Source organism: Protopterus annectens, chromosome 4.part0, assembly GCF_019279795.1.
Source record: "Protopterus annectens isolate FY-2018-M chromosome 4.part0, PAN1.0, whole genome shotgun sequence".
NCBI classification, from domain to species: Eukaryota; Metazoa; Chordata; order Ceratodontiformes; family Protopteridae; genus Protopterus; species Protopterus annectens.
In genome coordinates, this window is record NC_056733.1 from 1,952,834,653 (window position 1) to 1,952,859,060 (window position 24,408).

The window sequence follows — 24,408 nt, forward strand, 5'->3', positions numbered from 1 at the left end:
ACACACACACACACACACACACACACACACACACACACACACACACACACACTGGCTGGTGTGAGACAAGAACCCCTACCTACCTGCTATTACTCTTTTGTCTTTGTACAGCTTTCTGACTTGAACAGCTCGAGGCATATTGACAGTCTGTAGGACTCCTACCTCACATGCAAAAGTTATAGGTGCAGCCAGCTTTGAAACATCAATACCATTAACCATGCTAATGGACTTAGCCCAGTGAGCCACCAGAAGGTGAGGTTTAATTCCATGCACTATCAACAGCAGACAGACAGACATACACTGTGTGAGTCCTATTGTGACCCCTGTGTTTTGTGTAAAATAGGACATTTAAGTAGGTTCTTTGTAACCACCCTGGATTGTGTGGTCTGCAGAAATATACTGTTACTACAGTTGTATGGGAACAGTGGTGTGTTGGGGTAGTGGACTCTAGCATTGACAGTGTTGCATCTGTCCTACGACCCCGATATTTGGCATTCCCCTTGCATACTGCTGTGGGTTTTCCAGCCCTGTGACCTCATGCATATTACAGTGTACCCAGTATTGGACAGAATACCTGTTGTCCCAAGTAGCTGTGTTAGTTTTCTGCAAGTATCCCAGCAACCCACTCTATTCCCCTACATTTATGCATCAGGTCCATACACATGCTACTATAGTGTAGTGCCCTATATATTTGCAGTAAAGGAGAATGACTTACTTTGTGGATGCAGCAGTTGAGAGATCTATGTTTCAGGGCTGATTCTGTCTGATGCACACAGTACACAGCCAATACACGGTAATGTAGAGGTTGTGTGGTGTGGCTGGCATCATTTTTACTATGTATGCAAGACAGAGTAAAGTGTCTGTAGCTAGGACCCTAAGTTGTCAGTGCATGTGCTGTGCATTGCCTCTTTGTCAAGGCCAGGGCATAATGGGCACACCTACATCTGCCTACAAGGACAGGCTCAGAGGGTTCCTCCTCCAAGTCCTCCTGTGCCTGTGGCTGTGGGGACCTAGGCTCTGGTGGAGGGCAATGTGTCCCTTTCCTGTGATGATCCTGCCACAGCTGTTTCCACAGTATCATACTGTGTAGTATGGCACATACTGTGAACATCTGTGCACATGTTGCTGGAGAGTACTGCAGAACTCCACCTGATATATCAAGGCAGAGGAACTGTGACTTGAGCAGCTCAAGCACACACTCTATGATGTTCCTAGTTTGTGTGTGTGTGCCTCATTATGGCATTCTTCTGTAGGTGTGTGTGCATTTCTGATGGGTGTCATTATCCACAGTTCCAGTGTGTAGCCAGCATCTGATGGCAATATGGGATGTGCCCCCTGGCAAATGTCTGGTACAGCTGTGATGTGTGCCAGATATGGGAATCGTTATAGCTGCCGCGGCTGCCAGCACACACACTCATGATAATACCCTGGGAATTACACACAACCTGGCAGTTGATGGAGTGATTCCCCTTGAGGTTGACATAGACTCTACCCTCCTAACTGGGTGGTGCTTTGATGTGTACATGAGGGCAGTCTATGGCACCCAGCACCTTACAGTATTGTGCTACATGATGGAAAAGATGTGTACTGCTGGCCCTCTCCTCAGGGGTGTGGGGTAAATAAATGTGCTCACTGACATGTGTTTGCATGGTATCCAGGAACTGGTGGAGTACCCTGGATGCAGATGTCAGTGAGACCCCCGTTATGTCCACAGTTGGTCTTTAAGAAGTACCTGTAGCTAATATTCTAAGGACTGCACATACCTTTTTCCACTGGAATGGGTTCCCCTCTGTTGCTTCCGGGTTTGAGTTGTGGGTGGAAAAGCTTGGTGAGTTCTTGTAGTATGTCCCTGTCCACCCTGTAGCTCTCTGCAATCTCTAGCTCATGTAGCCCCTGGAAGGTTACCCCAGGCCTGAACACTCTTTTCCTTCTCAGTCTAGGCCTATCGTCAGCAGCACCATCAACACTGCCCTCAACCTCTAGCACATACAGATGTAGCAGAGCAGCAGCAGCCCCTAGCATTCTGTCAGTTAAAATCCTCAAGTGTGTACTCCAATGGTATAGAGTATGTGGGAAAATTCAGATTGTTGGGTGTATGCATACTTTATAGTGGTGTGCTACAGATGCAGCCTAAGTGATTGGCTAACTATGATGCATCCCACCTGTCAGGGTATCACTGAGGTGGCCCAGTGTCTGTGGAACAGGGCTTAATAGTACTTTATACATGATTGGCTTTCCCAGGCTGTTATTATTTTTTTTTTAAATATCTTCCTTACTAAGCACTGGGGCATGGCACTCAAACCCACGGAACTAGTGTAAGCAGTGCTCAGCAGTCTGGACACACCCCCATGCCCCTGCACACTGAGCATAGCTTAAACCAGATAAAACATGTGCCCTGCAGCTAAACAAAACTTAGCAGCACAAGACACACACCCTTGCTTAGCTGATCTTCATATTGCACAAACGGGCACTGCTCAGATCTAATCACCTTAAACATAATGTGGCACACACCCTTTTGATGTCAGCTACCTCTTCTGTGGACACCAATGTGGTTCAGGGGCTACACCAGTTTTATCTGCAAACACCGCAGCCCAATTTTACTATTCAGTATCCCCAGCTCATTTGCATACTGATCTGTGCACACAACCTGGATACTTCGTTATTCCAGGACCTGCCTCCTTAGCAACCAATTAAATATACCATTGTGCATAGTGCTTACATGGCCCTATAATGCATTATTCTAAGCTAAACGCCAAAAAGTGTATAGTCATCCCCTTTGGCAAAAACAAAGTGCCCACAAATTACCACATAGGTGGTAATCTATTAAGTACGGAAGAAGTAATTAGGGACCTGGGGACCCAAGTTGATAGCAATCTCTCATTTGTCAACCACGTGGCTAAAGTGGTTAGAAAAACATTTTATATAGCCCACCTAATCATGAAGGGATTCACATCTAGATCAGGGGAGGTCATTGTGCCTCGTTACTCATCCCTCATCAGGCCCATAACTGAGTACAATGCCCCTTTTGGGATGTACCTTACCAGACACCTGCAGCAACTGGAAAGACCCCAAATGTACCTCACCAAGAGGATCAAAGGGCTCAAACAGATGCCTTATGCTGCCCAGTTAAAGAAACTCCAGCTCTAGTCAGTGGCATACCGCCTGCTCAGAGGTGATCTGTGCCTGACGTATAAAGCCATGTCCAACCCAGAATTAATGGACATGCTGCACCTCAGAAAATCCAAATCCCATCGAGCTACGCGCTCGAGAGACTTGAACCTCAGCACTGAAATAAATAGGACATGCTGGAGGGACAGATTCATAACCCAGAGGCTCCATTCACTCTGGAATAAAATCCCAGTCCAGGTTAGGCAGAGTCCCTCATTGACTCTCTTCAAGAGGAATCTTGATGAGTGGATGGGAGATAGTAGGTTTACCCCGGGTATCACTTCTGTGTCACTGTTAGACAGAGGCACAGTATACTAACCTCGAAAAAGGGCATAGCAAAATTCATTTAAAATGGGTGGCGAAAGCCAAACACACTCTGGCTAGGCTTATAAATGCCCTAGGGCAGATAGCCTAGTATAAACCTATGAACCTATGTCTTGTTTTTGGATTTTACAATTTTTCATTTTTTTTTTTTTTTTTTTTTTTTTTTTTTGCATAACGGCATGTTTGGGCAAACATGATATGGCTATTAAAAATAATTTTTTATTACTTTGCATTATTTTTTACACCAATAGGGCATAGTTTTGAACATACCTGTCCCTAATATGCAATCCCTGACCTTCTAAAAGGGCTTTTACAGCCCCTGTTCAATTTGTGATTTCTTATACCAGGTTATTTTTCTGTGTACACTTTGGACATCTACACAGGGTCTGCACAACTACCTGTCTACTTGCTGGATTGCTCCAGCATCCTCATTTGACCTAATTTGCATGAAATTCACCTCCTTATGAGGTGATTTGCATTCCACAGACAATTCCATATCTGCACACTTGTGCATGCTCCTCTGCTCTATTTACTGGATTGCACAGCTGCCAGTTTCCGTGCTGGGGCCATGCCACTATGCCTACATGGAAAATCACTCCATGTAGGCTTTACTGAATTCCCCCAGGATTTTTATAATAGTAGTTTTTAGTCTAAATAATTTCAAAATGGCATGATTTAGCTTATGTGTAGTAGCACTGTTTGCCAGGAAGAAGTCTAGAACAGCCTTTCTTTCATTATTTCTGTTGCCCCCACCTATGCAGACCTAGGTAGTCCTCATATCAGTCTGTCCTGATATGTGCATTCATTTCACCCATTGTCAACATCAATTCATGTTGTGCTGCTTTATCAAGTAGGCCCTGCATCTGTTGTCTGAATGCACTCTGTTCACCAATATCACAACTCTGTCGTGGAGCTTGGGCTGAAATTATGAATAGTGCCCTATCCTTACACTGGCGACTGATTGCCATGAATCTGTCACTAATTCAGAATGCATCCCTCACTGTCTTCTTAAGCCTCTCTGTCACCACAATTCCCACATCATTTTTCTGTCTGTCCTCCACATGATAAACTGTCCCTAGATCCTAAGCCAAGTAGCTTTGCTGTGCTACTCTTTCATCTTGTCTCCTGCATAAATAGAATGTCCAGCATCCTCCTTATCTTCATATCATCTATTTACAAGAGGTGTCCTGTTTAAGAAAATAGGCTGAGTTTAACAATTATGAGTGTAACAGTAAGCCCACAGCATAAACCACTGGTCACCACGGTCATCTGCAAGCAGTGGTCATCGAAGGCTCTAAGGTCAACAGAAACTTGGCTGAAGACCTGGAGGTTGACTAGAGAAAAAGCATAAGAATTACTCAGACATCTAGCACATCAGGAAAAAGAGGAGTTGAATAAGAATGGAAGCACCTTAAAATAGCATGTGTTAGGACTACAGAAAAGATATGTGACAATGACAGGTATGGAAATAAAGTACATAAAGAAAGCTGGTGGTGAAATGCAGTTCAGGAAGTCATCAAAAAAAGAAAGGCAGGAAAAAAACTGGAGATATAAAAGACAGACCAGGCAAATAAGTAATACCTATTGGTTAACAATAAGTTTATGTGAGGAGTTGCAATAGAAAAAAAAGTCATTAGTGGCACTCTACTAGCTTCTGGAAAGTGACTTAGTAGATGGCACAAATAAACTCTAGCAGCTTGCAAGGCAAAGACAAAAAGATAAAGAAGATAGTCAGACACCCTTCATAAGGGATGCCAGTAACATCCTGCTCACCAGCCCACAAGAAAGTGAAGGTAGATGAAAGGAGTACTGTCAGCAGCTTCTGATTGAAGAAAACTACACAGAAGCTGTCCTGCCCAAGATACAGCATGTGATGAAAGAAGAGTAAGAACCAACTATAGAAGAAGTAGGAACAACAGTAAGGAAAATTAAGTCAGAGAGAGCAGCAGGTTCAAAGGAAGTCTCCGAAGATATGATCAAGGTGTTCAGTGAGGTAAGGGAAAAATGGCTTCTGAAGGTATGGAGATAAAGGTGTGTACAAGATGACTGCAGAATAAGCATAATAGTGTCTGTGCAAAAGAAGAAAGGGGATATCCACAACTGTGGGCAGTAGAGGGGTAACAAACTCCTGTCACATTGCATAAAAGTTTTGGAGATGGTGATTGGTAAATGAATATGCATAGTATTAGAATTTAAATGGGAGCTGAGCAGTTCAGATTCAGATCAAGATGCAATACAATTGACCCAATGCTTGTAGTGAGACAGATTAGGTAGAGATGAGGAAAGAGTCTAACTGGGCATTCCTATACATTGAGAGAGCATATGGCAAGATCCCAGGAAAGCTGACTGGGCAATCCTGCAATGGTTTGAAATCATATAAATATTAGTAGAATTAGTGCAGGCAATGTATACAGACCCATTGACTCAAAGACAAACAGTGCTTGGTCTCAAAGAGGGGTTTTCCAGTGGGAGTGGGTATGCATCAGGTGGTTCAGCTATGAGCTCACTGCTTTCCATACCAGTGACTGACTACATCAGCAAACAGGTTAGAGGGCAGATCAACAAAGTTGTTGTATGTAGATTATATGGCATTATAGGCAGACTCCAAGTAAGAACTTCAGCAAAGGATAGGCAAATGGATTGCAGAATGGAAGGCAAATGGGATGAAACTTGAGTGAAGATAAATCCGTTTGTAATGAAACCACATGGGTGAGATCATAAGAAGCTGAAAACTGAGATAAAAGGGAAAATAGTGGAAAAGGTTAACAAGTTCAAGTATCTCAAAGGGGGAATGGAAGAGAAGGGAAGTCTCAATGAGGAGGTCAAATCTAGAATCAGAGGGGTGCAGCCAACTGGCACAGAGTGTCAAGTGCAGTGTATGCCAGAAGGATGCCAAAGAAGCTGAAAAGTAAGGTGTACAAAACAGTGGTGTGACCAGAACTATGTATAATACAAACACCTGAGAAGTACAGGCAGAGCAGTTGGGGAAGTTAGAGGACAATGGAGATAAAGTGCCTGAGATGGGTGGTGGGATGCAGACTCTGACCATAACAAAAGCCAAAGTAGCTCCAATTGCAGAGAAGTTCAAAGAGATATGCTTACAGTGTTTGGGGCATATGCAGCAAAACAGAAGACAATCTGGTGAAAAAGATTTGGGACAGATAGGAAGAAAACAAACAGAAACAATAGCAGCCAGCAAACAGATGCATGGCTTGTGTGAAAGAAGACATGCAACAGCCAGGAATAACTATCAAAGAGGGTAGGAGAGTGGCATTAAATTGAAAGAGATGGCAACAGATTTCATGGCACCCTGACCTCAAGAAGAAAATGGGGGAAAAAAGGATTAAAGGGATTGATGATGGTGATGATGACAATAACTAAACATAAATACCAAAACATTGATATTCTCTTGAAATTAAAGGGAATCATTATTTTTTATTAAGACTGCTTGTGTGATTGCTGACTGATCATATCAAACTGCAAGAGCTGCAGATTCTGTGCATTTAGCATTCTCTTTCCATTCTATTTGTTTGGGTGCTAAAGGCAAAATCACTCAGAGAAAATATTGTAAGTTTTGCACTGACTCACAGAATGAGAAATCACAAAACTGGTCTTCCCAAGAGCATTCTCTACTCAAATCCAGACAGTTCATTGTATCCTGCTAGATAAGTATATCTGTATAGAACAGATACTTACGAAAGCTATGAAATTATAACATTTGGTTTGCACAGTATAACAAAAATGAGGCTCTGATTTTAGAATAATTGTGATTCGAAATATAATTGTACTTAAACTGAATACCAATATTGCACAGACTTGTATGTTGTTGTTGTGTCTTTCAGCTTTTCCCGGTTAGGGGTCGCCACAGTGGAACTCTGGTCTGCTAATGATTGGTAGTTGATTTTTTACATGCCGAGATACCAGCCCTGATGCACAACCTTCAACGAAGGTACGCCCATTCACGCATGTCTCCAAGCCGAAGACACTCTAGCTGAGAATTGAACTGGACAGCATCTTACTGTGAGGCGACAATGCTACCGCAGCACCACTACTGTGGGTATTGCACATACTTGTATGATTTTTCTAAAACATATGGTCATTCTTGTTAAATGGATCAAGTCATATGGTTTTGGTGCATGTTATCAATCTATATACTCACTCTAGCTCAAATGGAATTAGCTGCACTCACTTTAGATACACTTGTAACACATTTAATCCACATTCTTACAGCATAACTAGCAATCTTTTGAAACTGTTTTTACCTTTATAGTCTGCTGTTTACCATATTCTAAGCGCCTTGAAATATGTATATACATTTGTGTACCTGTTTATGTATCTGGGTGTATATATACATATGCATACAAGTATCGAAATATATATGTATACATGATTTACCTTCATAAACTCGAATCATAGTGTTTCGAGTGCTCATATGAGAGACTCGAAACCATGAATGTGAAAACGTCGACAGTCCTTAATGTTCGAAAAACAGCAAATCGAATTAATGTCGAACAAAAAAAAACAAAGTGTGAAGCAGGGGGGCGCGCCCCTCACACCCCCCTACTTTATTATTCTAACTCCGAGATCGCACTACAGTGGGGAAAAGAACCGTTTCCCGATCCCCACTATAGTGCAATCCGCCCAGCAATGTTGAATGTGCAATCAGCAAATGTCACTGTGCATTCGCTTATTGCACATTTTTTCTTTCGGCGTTTGCAAAATTTGCAAGCAGCCATTCGAACACTTGCTGTTCGCCTGACTGTCTATCACCTTTCTAAAGGTAAACCTGTATATACACACACACACACACACACACACACACACACACACACACACACACACACACACACACACACACACACACAGTGACAAAATTTAGACAGCTCCAAGATGGCACTCAAATGAGCACTGATTACTAGAAAGCGGGAAAGGGTTAATAGACTTAGGCAAAGAGAGAGTGGAAGCTAAGAGTGAGACTGCATGAACACTTGCAGTAGGGGAATAATGGCAGTCAGTTGCTACTTTACAGTGAATGGAGTGTAGAGGGTACTTTAAGAAGATATTGAGAAGAATTTGTTTACATGAGAAAGTACAGTGACATTTGGAAAAAGAGAAAGTGATACAATGGATGCCATTGCTCTTCACTTAAAAGGAATTGCAACCAGAATAAACAGAACTGAAAAAGGAGTTTTAGCTTGTGTGGTGTTTTTTGACTAAGCAGTTAAGAAAGATGAATGCCAAAGCCCTTCTGGTTTGTCTTGAAGGAATACTTGAACATTAGCCAAGGCACTGTTTTAATTTAGATTATCTAATATAGGAGACCTATATATAAAAGCTCATCCTAGCAAGAGACTAGGCAATATTTACAGTCTCTCTATTTACACTTGCATAGCAGATAACCACAAAAAGCATCACTATATCTACATGCAAATAGAATATGCGCAGGTTATTCAGGATGAATAAAGAAATGTGAAGGCTCTTTCATAGACACACCTACTTATGACAAAAGTGAAGCTAGGTGAAGTAAATCATTAAGTCTAGGTCAAGGACTACGTGAAAGCCTTAGGCCTTGTATGACTTCATATATACTCAGATATTTCTGATGAACAAGGCTATGCACAGACATGCTTAAAAGAATTAAGGCCAATTTAAAGTATTTTATATAGAAATACCCTTATACAGAGGTATCATTACTTGGACACATTGACAATTTTCTTAAAAGAATGAAAAGGGGAAGGAAGATTTAAAAAGGGAGGACATAACAAACAAGGGAACACAAAAGGAAGACATTGTGAGGGTTGTGCTGGATGAGTTGGAAGAGGAGTGGTACTATGTCATTGTCATAGGACAGACCCTCCCACCTATATTTCAAATATGTTTTAAATAAGAGAGAGGTTTGGGTAGGAAGTAGGTAAGAGGGTATAGCAGACAAGATACATGAAGGAAGGTTATGAATAGGAGTGTAACCCAAGAAAAATACCCAATCTAGAAGGCCTGAAATATTTCTACATCCAGATGGTGTTACTGTGCAGGACCCCAATGCTGAAAGGGCAGGGGCCTGTGGTAGAGTGCTAGTCAGTGCCAACTGGAGAAGAGAGTATTCTACCTTCTGCTGATAAGCCTCAATTGGATAAATTCATCTCTCCATGACCTGCTCCAACACATGCTCAACTATGTCCCAAAGCCCTCTTTCAGTAAGACTTGCCAGGCTGCCACATGACATGGTGCCTAGAGGACAATTGCCACCATCCCATCCCTGTGAGGACATCCATGGATGAGCAGAAGGTGAATGTTCCTTAAATGGGAGGCAAGGAACTGGGCTACTCCTGAGAAATTTGGATCTGTAAAAAAAAAAAAAAAAAAAACAAGAATGAGAGGAAAAAGAAGATAAAGAAGTACAATGGAATGCATAAATTATTCAAGTAATCATTATTAATTTATTTTATTTTTATTAAACCTTTATTTTAAACTAAAACAAAATTTTGGGGAAGTGTTTATGCACACATGGGAATAATGAGTGTACTGCTATCAAGCTTAGTGAGTTTTACATTTGGAGTCAGCTAGAAGTAACATAAGAAATAATAACACATTTGATATTTCTGCCTGATACTTTAGTTCTACTGTTACTCTACATATAGTAATGAAATAATTTTAAGACAAAATACTGCATTTACTACTTGACATTCTTTAAAGTTTGGTTTCAATGTTATATTGAAATAAATTGTGTCCTACTACCATTCTTATAGCTTCATAGGTGTACACTAGGCTAATAACTACTAGGGCCCTTAAAAGCCTAGCCATGCAACCCAAATGTGACCCATAAATTTGATTTATAGGGGGTGATTTACTGACTACCACTGTCCATCACAGACATAGGAGCCAGCTCAGGGGTTAATTTCCAATTACCCATCCATTGGTCCAAGTTGCACTTGAAAAGGGATAGGGAGGAACTCCTCTTCACATGGATGGGGAACCTGTTCCACAGAAAGGGAATTTCTGAGAAACTTATTGGTCTCTCCAACATGTTATATTTATGTCACAAGCAAAATATAAGTCTTTTAACCTGGTGGTTCTGATGCTGTTTGCTTTGCAGATGTACAAAAGATTCATGAAACAGGGATGTTGTTTATGTCAGGCAACGATCTGTATGATACTGAGTGAAGAGACAGGGCTTTGAGGCAATCAGCATAGGACATTGTGTTTATCCCCTACATTCTTTCTGTAAGGAACCTTTGTGAGATTTCTAGTTGCTGCATGTTTCTGGTTGGGTACATACTGAAGACATATTATACTCTATGATGGGCCTGATGATGGCCAAGTACAGGAGTATGATGACCTCTCTGGACCTAGATGCCATGCCCTTGCTTATAAGTTAAGCAACATAGAAATATTTTCTTACTAATTTGGAAATGTTGGTCAAAGGCTATTTCTCAGATCCCTGACAAGGGAATCAACTTTTAAGGGTGTTTTATTGATGATGTAGTTACCCGGGGCGGCAAGCTTCCCAAAAGGCACTATAATGCATTTCTTCTTGGTATTGAGTTTTAAGCAGTGACTTTGGCACCAAGCATGTATCTGTATTAGACCTTCCTAAATGGTGTTCTCATCTTGGAAGGAATCAATGCTTACTCTGAGTTTGTAATCATCTGTGAACATGGTTAGCTGGAGGCCTTTCACATTGGCTTTGACATCTGAAAAGTAGATACCAAATAGATGTGGGTGTAGTACAAGGCCCTGGGAGACTTTACTGATGACTGGCCACTTTGTGGAGGTGGCTTCAACATTTATAACCTCCTGAGTCTTATCAGTGATCCAGCTAGCTATCCAGCATGTTATAAATGGGCTTATACTTAGTTCTGTAAGACTATTGACAATACCCGAGTGGGGTATTGAATCAAATATGTTAGCTAGATCTAGTTAGGCAGCATGCACCATTTTCATCTCATCCATTGCCTTAGTGACATTTTCAAAAAAAGTCCACCAAATTCAGTAAGCATGACCTTCCTTTAACAAAGTCAGACTGGGACGGATCCATTGAATGGAGGTCTCCTATGTACTTACTGATAATTTGCATGATAATTCTTTCAATGGTTTTGCAAATAAGGCTAGTTAGACTAATTAATGGGACTCAAGTTTACAGGATCACTTGAAGGTCCTCCCTTTTGAAAGGGTATGAATGTCATAGTCCTGAGTTTATGTGGCTCAGAGTCTGTTTTAAGACAATAATTTAATAATGACTCCAGAGTTCCTGATAAGTTGTATTTTAGAGTATTCAAGAGGCATCCTTGGATGTTACTGGAAGCCACTGAGGCTGTGTTCTTGGCTTTAGTACATACTCCCTAGTTATAGTTGGAGGGTTTTCTGTTTGAGGGCATTATATGTGAGATAGTTGGGGATGGGGGGGTAAAGCTGGGAATGCATTTGTCCATTAAATGCTAGTTATATCACTAGGGTAGATGAATGTGACACCTTTAACCATCAGTTCAGCACATTGCTGTGTGCTGCCCTTGAGGTTTCTAACATAGCTGTAGAAAGCCTCATGGTAATCTTTCATCAGGCAGGGTATTTTAACCTCAAAGTTGTCTTTCCTTGGTGTAATTAGCTCTCTTAGTTGCCTATTTACTTTGATGAGAGAGTTTTTTATCTTGATGGAAATTACCCTTTCTGATTATTGCCACTTTGTTTCCTTTTGTTGTATATCCTGTTTAATTTGGGATGCCACAAGCATGTTTTTCTTTTTTCCTTGGGTTAGTCCTGGGATTACTTTTGTTTAGTACAGCAGCCTCTAGGAAGCCATTGACATGGTTGTACAGAGTTTCTAACAGCAATTCAGCATAGGCTGATGTGTTTTCAGGCTTTGGAGGGGCACTGAAATTTAACATACCATCCCTTAATAATAAGTAATTTGCCTTAGAATGGTTCCTAGCTGTTACTGATTACAAAAGGATTACATAATTTATTTTGATTTCAAAGTAGACAGCTTTATGGTCAGAACTTACCAGGAAGGAAGAGACACTGGGAGGGATGCAGCTTTCTCCCATATTTGTAAGCATGAGGTCCAGTATGTTGGAGCCTCTAGTGGGTGTGCTCACTATCTGGTCAAAGTTGTTTGTATTTACAAATACCAGGAATCTCTTTGCCTGTAGTTTTGAGGCCTGGTAGAATTCCCAGTTTATAGAGGGGTATTAATATCTCGCATCTGTAGGGTGTTAGATTGGATGCTAAGTGTCTCCAGTAGGTCCAAGTATGCAATGTTAGCTTTTTGGGACATAGAGGGTGACCTATAGTTGCCACTTCTAATTATGTCTCGGTAACTATGCAGATACTTACATTCTCAAGTGTGAGGAGGGCTTGGAGGCAGTGTTGTTTTTTTTTTTTTTTTTTTTTTTTATTTAGGATCCTGACATTCGGCAGTAAGACCCTGAGGTTCAATTGAGTTGATTTTACTATGTCAGCAGGTTTGTCAATTTGGCAATGCCTAAATAAAAGGCATTATGGGGGTGGATAAAATATTTTAGCCAGTATTCAAAAGTCTAGAGGGAAAAGGTGCAGACCATCCTTGGCAAAGCAACATGGTCTGTTGACCATGTCCTCCTCCCAAGCTGACAAATATTGGGCCCCCTTTTAATGACACCAGAAAGGCAGCCAGTTGTTAAAATCAGTTGTTTTCTTGCTCATATTTTGGCATCATCCTTGGTGATGGTACTATGCTGCTCAGTGCTAGGCTCATACCAGCCTGAGACACATATTCTCATAGCTCCAGAATGTCTCTCTTTGTATAGTCCAGGAAGGTGTATCTCAACTCATTTACACCTACATAGACTATGATGGAATCATATTGTCACCTATGGCACAAAGACTTGAGTGCATGCATGATTTGATGTATCCTGGTTCCAGATAAGCAACTAACAGTTATCTTCTTCTATTCAGCCTGATTAAATGGGACTCAGTATATCTTACAATGGAGTCCCCTATGGTGACAGTACTGGGAAGTGTGTTTGCTTGCCCTGGGGACTCAGTGTTTGGGGCACCACTGAGAGTCAGAGGATGTGTAGTGTTAGGGGTTGTTTTTTCTGAGGGCCTGTGGGCTTGCTGAGCCACAGCTTTGACAATGGGTGGTCTACATGATCTATGTTGTTTAGGAAGATTGCTTTTAAGTGCCTCAGCATATGTTAGTTTATGAGTGTGTTGTGTGCTCTGTGATGTCGATGTTGTATGTGGGGTTTCAACAATGTGATGTGGACTTGTATGTTAGAGTTTAACTTACAGTGTCATTTTGTAAGGGCACCACTTGCATACTGTGTCTGATTCCTTAAGGATCAAGTCATTGCCAGCAAACATGAGGCAATTGCTACATTGCCTTAAGATATCCATATCCACCAAGCTGGCTGCAGAGATGTTAACAAATTGCATATCCATACTATTCAGTCCTTTAGCTTGTGAGCTACAAGGGAGGTGGGATACTGCGTTTAGAAGGATTTTAGGGATTATTTGTTTTTGGAGACTAATAAAGATGCTTTATTGGGGCAGATTATGCTGAACAGTGCTAAATTCTACTAGCTTAAGTGTTTACACAATACTGAATTCTACTAAAACTGTAGGGGGTCTATATTATGACATTGAAATCCCAAGTTAGCGAATACCTGTTCGCCAACAAACAAACGGCAAACTGTCATTTCCGTGAATGGCCACTACAGCAAATTTACTCCTCGTGGAAAAAACTTGCTCTGCCAACCAAAAATGAGACAGTATTCAAAACTTGTCAAACTGGGGGGATGTGCCCCCCACACCCACCCTAACTAAATATATCAACTCCGGGATCACACTACAGTAGGGAACAGGGTAAAATCATGATGATGCCCAAGCAATTTTTTCCCCTAGGAAAAAATTTGCTTTAGTGGACATTCACAGAAATGACATTTTGCTGTTTATTAGTCAGCAAACAGGCATTCACTGACTTTGGTTTTCAATAATGTAATATAGACCCACCTGTAAGTATTGCCACTTGATGTCAAACTAACTGCTCTAAGCTTGTTGGTGCGCATTGTATTTGCACTATATTGCTACTTTAAAGGATACAGTTTTATGGACTGTTTTACAGAGAAATTTTGTTTTCAAGGTGTTTGCTACTCTACAGGGCACTGCTATCCCATGCAAGCATGTAAAATTTAAACAAAATACCCAGAAAACTAAATAATGATACCCCTGGCCAATGCAATAGCTACTCTATGAGTCTTTATGTGTATTTCCATCTTAAATAGACCAGGCAGACACCAGCTACAACAAGATGAATAAACGCAGTCCTTCTGATGTAAAACACAGTAGAAGAAACCCACAAGTGCAATGCTAACACAAACTGCTTAAACAACTAGGTAGAAATCCCTTGCTGAAGGCAATTTCAAGACAGTAGTAGTGACAGAAAGAGCACTTTTTTTAAAAATCAGTGAAATGCACACATGAAAGAAGGAAACAAAAGTGATTACTCAAAATAACAAGTGTAATTTAGCAAAGTTTTTATGAATGGCACCAGATACGAGTAAAACACTTCTGGAATACAGACCATGTGTACACGTCTTGCTGAGCTCCAGGAAAATGAGCATGAGACAGTATGCATTAAAGGATGTTTACATAGGAACAATACTGGTTTGCTCTGTGATACTCAGAATCATGGATCTGTTGAAAACAATGGGTGGGAACAGTACATAAATTGCTTATACAACAGTCAGTTGCAATGAAAGAGGGGAGGAAGGAGCTTTGGAAATCAGATAATCATAAGGGGTGGAGGCCAGAGACACAGCCTTATAAAACAACAGCAACAGAAGAGTGGGGACGTTAAGAAATGTTCAAGGAACAAGCAGGCTAGCTACAGAACCTAACAGTCAAAGACAATATTGGAGCTCTTTCAGTAACTTTAGCTTAATGTGTTAATAGGAAATGGTGCAGACACAGAACACAAGCAAGTAAATGATAAATAAGAGTATAAAAGCACTGAAACACAAACTGGAGCAGAGACAATTCTTTCACTACTGAACTTCTAATACATTTCAAACCACCAGACTGTGTTAAAATTTACCAGCAAAACAGTTTATGAAAAAAATGCAATATTAAATGATTAAGGCACAGACCTGGTAGTAGTAGTATGCAATTCTTCTGCAGATGTGAATTAAACTACAAGACTTTGGCATAGCTGGGTTTAAAATACAGACAGATAACTTTAACAAGTAATACTACTTGTGGGACTAGAAATGTAGAATAATGCAGAAACACAGTCTTCCTGCAACTGCTAATTAAAATAAAGGACTAAGGTCCCAGAATAAAGTAGGCCTTATCCCTTTACTGTGTATCATATTTACTGAGAGGTATTATTGGCTAGGCTTGTAAAGGCTCTAGTGCCATTAGCCTAGTAATCACCTATGAACCTATGAAAAAATACAGTCAGATGGAAAGAGAAGAAATGTACAAAGAAGTAGCACAAACACAGATCACTATAAGTGCACTTAAATATTTAAGCAGAATTGAAATAATTAAAATACTTTCACATCTCTACACCTATTTTAGTCTTGGATAAAAGGCATTGGGTGAGGGTAGCTCTTTGCTGGAAATAGGCTAGCTAGAGAGGCATCCAAGCGAGGAAAGGCAATACTATAGCTCTTTCAGAAAGTTTAGCTTAATGTGTTAGTGGGGGGCTGGGGCAGACACAGAGTGCAACTAAATGATAAGTAGAATATAAAAGCACTGAAGCACAAACTGGACCAGAGACACTTATCTCACTATTGAACTTCTACTACAGTTTAAGTCATTAGAGTATGCAGAAATTTATCAGAAACACTGTTTATGGAAAAATGCAGTAATAAATTATTAAGGCACACATCTGGTGTTAGTAGTATGAAGTTGTGCCATAACTGTGAATTAATGTATAAGACTTTGGCCCAGCTAGGTTTAAAAACAGTTAGCTTTTACAAATAATTAATGCTTGTGTAATTAGAAGTGCAGAATAATGCAAGCCAACTGCTAATTAAAATACAAGACTAAAGTCCAAGAACAAACCAAAAAACTGCAATCAGACAGAACAGAGCAGAAAAGTACAAAGTAGTATCACCATACAGATCACTGTAAGTGCACTTAAAATTTAAGCAGAATTTAAATAATTAAAATAATTTCATAGGATCATAGGAAGTTACTAGGCTATTGGCCCTGAGGCCGTTACAAACCTTGCCAAGAATTTAGCCCATGTTGCAGCAAGTCAGCACCCTATGCCACTGCTCAGCAGGGACATAGGTAGAATCCCAGGGGTTTATTTTTCCTGTTCCTCTTCCAGTTATCCAGGTTGCACTTAAAAAGGTTTAATGAGGTACTCTGCTTACTTCGTGAGGGAGTCTATTCCACAAAAGGGTGAGTCTCTGGGACAAAAATCTGTCCTGCCAACAAGTCCTATTGTGGTCACAGACCAGGTTGAGGTTTCACATGCGGGTGGAGCTTGACTTGTGGATATGCAGCAGTCTCATCAGGGCGGGGTCTGAGATTGCTTTGTATGCCAGAGTTTACCTCTAAGGCGTCTGTAGGAGACTGAGTAGAGGGACATGGCTTTTAACGTATCTGTGTAGGGTAGATGGTTGAGGCTCTGGATTCTCTGGGTGAGGAATATCTGTGGTCTCTCCAACTGCTGCATGTGTTTTGTGAGGTACATGCCAAAAGGGACATTGTATTCAATAATTGGTCTTATAACGGAAGAATGCAGGGATGTTATGACCACCTTGTCCCTGGATGAAATACCCTTGCTAATGAGGTGGATTATATAGAAAACTTTCAGTACAATGGAGGCAATATAGTGGTCAAAAGTAATTTTGCTATCAACCTGGGTTCCCAAGTCCCTTACGACTGTTTGTGTGCTCAGTGCCTTATTATCAATGTAATAATTTGTGGGAATGTCATTCTCCCCAAAAGGGATGATGATGCATTTTTTTGGAATTCAGTTTGAGGCCATGTTTCTGGCACCAGTCATTTGTTTGGATGAGACCCTCTTAGAGGATGTCCATATCACTAGAGGAAGTGATGATGCCTTCATCTGAAAACATGGTCAGCCATAGCCCTCTAGATTTATCCTGCACCTCTATGAAGTATATCCCAAACAGCAGAGGGCTTAAGACTGATCCCTGAGGTCCTCTACTTGTTACAGGTCTACTACTTGAGGTGGCTTCCCCTATTAATTATTTTCCCTCTTTGGTGAAAAGCTAGTTACTGACAGTTACATACTACTCCAATTCTTGAATAAAAAATATTCGTGCAGTTATGTATAGTAAAGAAATCAGTTAAAGACTGAAAACAGTATGTTTTACTTTATTCATATGTACCAGCATCTTCAACCAATCTTATAATTCTGTGCTATTCTTGTCCATGATTGCACTCTACTTCCTCTTTGGCTAAACAGAGGAGATATCAGACCACTGTTGTTTAACTGTATCTCACCTTTTTTCTTTTATATTTTTGATATGTCTACTTATAGTCTGCAAGTCATTTCATTACTGTTGCAGTAGCTTAGTATATCTATTTATTTCTTTAAGCATGTTTTCACATCAGAATTCTCATACCATGCCACTTCCCATAATGCAAGTTAAATAGAACTTCATATTCCTTCAGCCTGTTGCATTTATATGTGTGCATAAATTGTCTGTTTGGAGGAAGGGTATTGTTTGGAATCTTAACATACACTTTCAGTCTAGATTCTACTTTCAGCGGTTATGGTTTGTATACCTAAGCTGCAGTTTCCTGTAGCAGTCTGAGAATTTTCTTCATATAGAAGGAGAAACTGTACCTACTACCGAAACATAAAAATGCAGCAAATTAAAGAAAGTTTTCACTTCCTTTCAATCTGACCTTCATTAAACAAAACATACTTACTGTTACAGATGGGTACAGTACACATACTGCAGGACTAAATGATTGATAATTTCTGCTTACTAACGGCAAGAATATTAGGGGATATTTTAAAATGTATACAGAAGCAATACAACTGGCCATCTCTCACTAAATTATGTGATGATCATTCACTTGACACTACAATCTCCACCCCCCTCCCCCAACCTCCATTCTGACTAGGGTGGTTACCTGTCTGAGTTCAGCCATTTTGCATGTGTAACTACAACTGTGGAATAAATGACTGTCTTATACAATTACTATACTAATAAACATTTTTCTGGCCTACACAAAGAAAAAACTTTCTTTACAAAAAATGGTCTGCATGTACTTTTTCTACTAACTAAAGTAATACATACTGTAAATGAAATTATGTGGCAATCCAAATAGTTTTTGTTTATATATAAATAGTTGTAGCTATACTCATGCTAATGTATCTTTGCAAGTTATATGCTCATACCTATACATTTGCATTTATACAGAACATTATGTTATCATATAAGCATTACATAAATGTGTATACACATGCAGTACTGTATATAGATATGGCTTGTTTTCTATTATTATAATAACATGATAGATACATATTTGCAGTTACACATATTTCTTCTTCCAAGTACCTTCAGTTATGCAACATTCTTATAGTTTATTTTTAAAGCCTACGTTTAATATGACAAAAATAAAATAAAAAAAAAAAACTTACTATAGAACTCTGGCTTTCTGTGGGCTACCTATTAACCCATTCAGCCAGCTGTTTGGGCTTGTACTTCTCTAGGTCATCATACCTGTTTTTGTACAAGGGAGCCAGAGTGGGCTATCCTTGTCAGAGATGGCAGGTGCTCACCCAACTCTTACAACATGTCAATCTTTTTTTCAAGTCAGACCTGTGAATGTATGCCTGGACCATATCTAGATACAAATCACTCAAAGGGTAAAGTAGAATTTTGGTCTCCTTGTCAGACCAGCTTGAAGATTTGCCTTGTTACTTTACAGGTACTGTTGTCTTTCAGAATACCAGTACCGGAATGAAGAAAGTATGAGCAGGGCTGTTGTACACTGATTTAAAACCACTCTCTCCAGAGTGAGACATCACTCTAACCAAACCCAGTTATCCAGCAGGGGGGATTAGACATGGTATTGTTAATGGCAAGTTTGGTTTGAACAAAAATACCTTGTCACTTATTTATTGTTTTTTTTTGGTTTTACTTTTAAAGGAATACATTCACACGTTATTTATATGGTGGATAGAAGTCATTAATAAAATCCTTACAACTGCTACTGCTGGTGTTTATTGATTATGGATTATCACGGTTGAATATCATGTATTTTTTTCCATATGCAGCATACCATCAGTAGTAATGTTTTTTTTTTCTTTTGTGGGGGGGGGGGGCTTTTTACAGAAATAAATATTTTTGTGCATGTCAGTACCCAGTTTTATGGAATGTTGAATGTTTTGAGGGGACAAGATATGCCAGATGATGTTAGATGGGCATTAATTATGCTTCATGGTTGTACAAACTCACATGTATATGACTCCATTTTTTTCCTTTTCTAAATACAGTCATGTTAAAGAATAACTGAGGTTAAAAACCCCTGTGTCACTAGATGGGTTGCAAACTGGCTCAAGGACAGAACCCACATGGTTAGAATTGCTGGAGCCATGTCAGACTCCAAACCAGTTACAAGTGGCATCCCACAAGGCTCAGTCCTGAGACCTCTCTTGTTCAGTATATATTTCTCGGAGGTACAGGCCAACACGGAAGGACTGTGGCTGACCAAGTTCGCAGATGACTGCAAACTAGGCACCATAATCGACTCTCTGTCGACACAAGCATCCTCCAAAAGGGCCTCATAGAAATAGACAACTGGTGCCAGAGCCATGGCCTCAAGCTAAATGCCAAAAAGTGTATAGTCATCCCCCTTGGCAAAAACAAAGTGCCCACAAATTACCACATAGATGGTAATCCATTAAGTACAGAAGAAGTAATTAGGGACCTGGAGACCCAAGTTGATAGCAATCTCTCATTTGACAACCACGTGGCCAAAGTGGTTAGAAAAACATTTTATATAGCCCACCTAATCATGAAGGGATTCACATCTAGATCATGGGAGGTCATCGTGCCTCTTTACTCATCCCTCATCAGGCCCATAATTGAGTACAATGCACCTTTTGGAATGTACCTTACCAGACACCTGCAGCAACTGTAAAGACCCCAAAAGTACCTCACCAAGTGGATCAAAGGGTTCAAACAGATGCCATATGCTTCCTGGTTAAAGAAACTCCAGCTCTACTCAGTGGCATACCACCTGCTCAGAGGCGATCTGTGCCTGACGTATAAAGCCATGTCCAACCCGGAATTAATGGACATGCTGCACCTCAGAAAATCCAAATCCCATCGAGCTACGCGCTCGAGAGACTTGAACCTCAGCACTGAAATAAATAGGACATGCTGGAGGGACAGATTCATAACCCAGAGGCTCCATTCACTCTGGAATAAAATCCCAGTCCAGGTTAGGCAGAGTCCCTCATTGACTCTCTTCAAGAAGAATCTTGATGAGTGGATGGGAGATTGTAGGTTTACCCCGGGTATCACTTCTGTGTCACTGTAAGACAGAGGCACAGTATACTAACCTCGAAAAAGGGCATAGCAAAATTCATTTAAAATGGGTGGCGAAAGCCAAACACATTCTGGCTAGGCTTATAAATGCCCTCGGTCAGATAGCCTAGTATGAATCTATGAATCTATGAACTTATTTGCATGGCATTCTGGGGACTGTTGGGGACTGCTGCATACTCTGCCGCTATCTTCAGTGCATACATGTCAATTTGAGGCTGCATTCAAGAATGCAAGAGACCTGGCTATATGGATAAGTTGTCTTAAGCTTTTGCTTATTGTTGCAGTTCATAGATATAATGTTACAAAGCCATAATTTGCATGCAGAATGTTTAAATGACCCTAAAAGTACACAAATAAGTTTAAGACCACCATAATAACTTTGTAATTACTCAAGATAGTAGGCAAATAGCTTAGGAAACTGTGGATTTTTTAAAGTAAGCAAAATAATGCAAGTATAGCAAATTAATATGAAACAGTTCAACATGATGTAAGATTATTTTGTTTACTTAAATAAATATTTGCTTTACTGATATGAATGGCAGGCATATTACAATGGCTTAAGTGAATACTGTGAAAATGTCATTTGAAAATGGAAATTCATTATAGCAGCAGTGGAAATGATTAGTGATCATTGAGTAAACAATTTGATGTTGTTTAGTGATTGTGCACACATGGTAAAAATGCAGTGATTTAACTGTGAAGAACTGAAGTGGCAAGGATATTTTGCTGGCTAAACATACTTGCAGGAGATTTCGGAGTGCCACTGCTGAATGAAAAATGACAGTTTATGATTACAAGAAAGTGATAGGCGCTGGACAAAGGATAGCTCTGATAAACTTTTTGCTTCACTATTGTGAATGCAATTTTAATAGTGCATACATTACTTCAGCACAACCATATTTTGGCTGGAATGAGTCTTTGCATGTGTATATAATTTTGTGGTTTGTGTCGCCTAACTTTTTTTTCTTGAGGATGGCAGGCATGCTTTTTTTGTTGTGTTGCTTGACAGATGATTACATTAAAAGTTTTTTGTACATAACTGTGGCATACTTTTATGTGCAGTAATGATGCAAAGCCTGTGATCAAGCAGAGACAGCTTCAGCCAAGAGAAGAACTGCTTCCTCATAGCAGACCTGAGGACCTATGGAAAACGTCTTTCTGGGAAAGGGAGACCCAAACAAGCTGAGAGAGCAAAGGCCTGAAATCAAGTGATTATGAATATAAATGCAGTTGTGGAAGGAACCACACACATTGACATAGTGCAAAAAGAGTACAGATGATATGGGAGGACATGTTAGAGCTAAGACAAGGATGAACTCAATTGCCCATAATGAGTACTTGGGGTGGGGCTCCTACACAGCAGAATACCTCATCTCCATTCATGGGGTTGACTGTGACACTGTAGGTGATGATAATGATGATGATGATGGGGTTAGGAGTTGGTATAATGCATAAGGTGTTTACCTCACAGACAAGGTGACAGGGTTTGATTCTCACTAAGGGAAACCAGATAGGCTTAAAATGGTCCACAAGGGCAACTAAAGTAGTACTTACCTATGAAACTATAAGTGGATTAATCAAAGGTTATGTGGTCATTGGCTATTACTAACATTTGCAGCAGCACACTTCTGTTCAGGAAGGGTGGCTTAAAAACAGTGACATATATTCTTATATAGATAATTGAATGCTGACACAGAATGATTACATTAAACGCATAAAATTTAATATTAACAGATGATCCCTGCACTTTTGCTTGCAATGGCAATGAAGGTAATGGACATGGTAAGTGGTCCCCACACATCCTTAGTCAGCATACAGCAGTAGCTCTAGAAGAGGCTCCCCATCCTTATGAAGCAGACTCCATCCCTAACCCTGTTTAAGTATAACCTATGGACAGGAAGTCAGGAACTCACCCTTGGTCTGGCCCCTGTATCTCTGATTGACAGAGACAGACAGTAATGCACAAACTTACATACCCCTTGACCTCTAGAAACTGCCTAACTAGCATACCCTTCCAAATAAATGCCTATGATACATAGGGACACAATTGGGTTGGATTGCATGGCTAGGCTTATATGGGGCCTGGTATATACCTATGGACCTACATGTTATTTCTATATTGGTAATGTTTCTAAATAATTTTTTTACAGGGTCAGCATTGCAAACAAACAATTCCACTATAGCAAAGAATTTGGAGGATATCAGCAGCAAAATTTATGGTGGTGATGATAAAAAATTTAGTTGTAACTATCCCGATAAATCCAATTCCCAGCCTCACTAACCAAGTACTATTTATTTCTGTTATTTACTGCACCTATACTCAAACATTTCTACATTAAATGAATCCCCATCCCTTCACCTCTCTAAAGTGTGTAGACTCAAAGATGAGTCAAATTTATCCACTACTAAACAATAGTATATTCCAGCATTATGTATATGGCTTGTGAATGTCTCCAAGATATATTTTGTATCTTTGTTAACTATTTTTTTTTGTAAATTACTACAATTATTACTTCTATATATCCTGTAATCTATAAATGTGTTTTTTTTTCTTCTTTTTTTTTTTTTTACTATTTCTAACTGTATAAACTAACATGTGCTTATGGCAATCTGTAAGTCTTACTGCTAACAAGTGGAGCTTTTCTCCCCAGGCCTCCGCTGAAAATGGACCTGTGTCCAGTTGGACTTTTCTGGTAAACAAATGTGAAATAAAAATAATAAATAAATAATATATTTATGAGGAACCCTAAGGAGGGTGGCACACAGTCCCCAAGTTTAATGGAAGTATTTCACACCCTACAACATGTTAGTAACTCTACAGGAAGTGACAGTGACAGTGTATCACAAAGGGAAGCATATTTCGACATTTCAGTCATGCTTTTACATGAAGAAAACCCCTGCAGCTCTACACATATATTTCCCAACCTAGATGAACACTTTTAGGATGATAGTAGAAATTCAGAGATAGCAGTGTCCACAACGACACTTTTAAAATGGGTGCCAGGTGCAGGAATTTATCACAGCTACCCCAGGAAACACACAAAGCTTTGGCTGCCCAACAGCTAATGTGCCATGACAAATTTATTGCTCATAGCACTGCCACAGAGATCAGCTGGAAAGGGTCAGAGACCTCCATAGTATACATGATGGTTTCTAGCAATACATGCAAATGGGAGAGTTGGGATAATGCCATGATTACACTGATGCATATTATGGTGACACACCAAGCATCAATGGCTGCCTCCATTAGTACATTAGTTAGGACTTAACATACTTAAGTAGGATTCAATCTTGGAAGGGGAAGAAGATAGGGTACTGTCCAGACACATGCAAGCAGATAACATGAAACTACAAGTGCTTCTCAAGAAAGTACTGTAATTAGTGG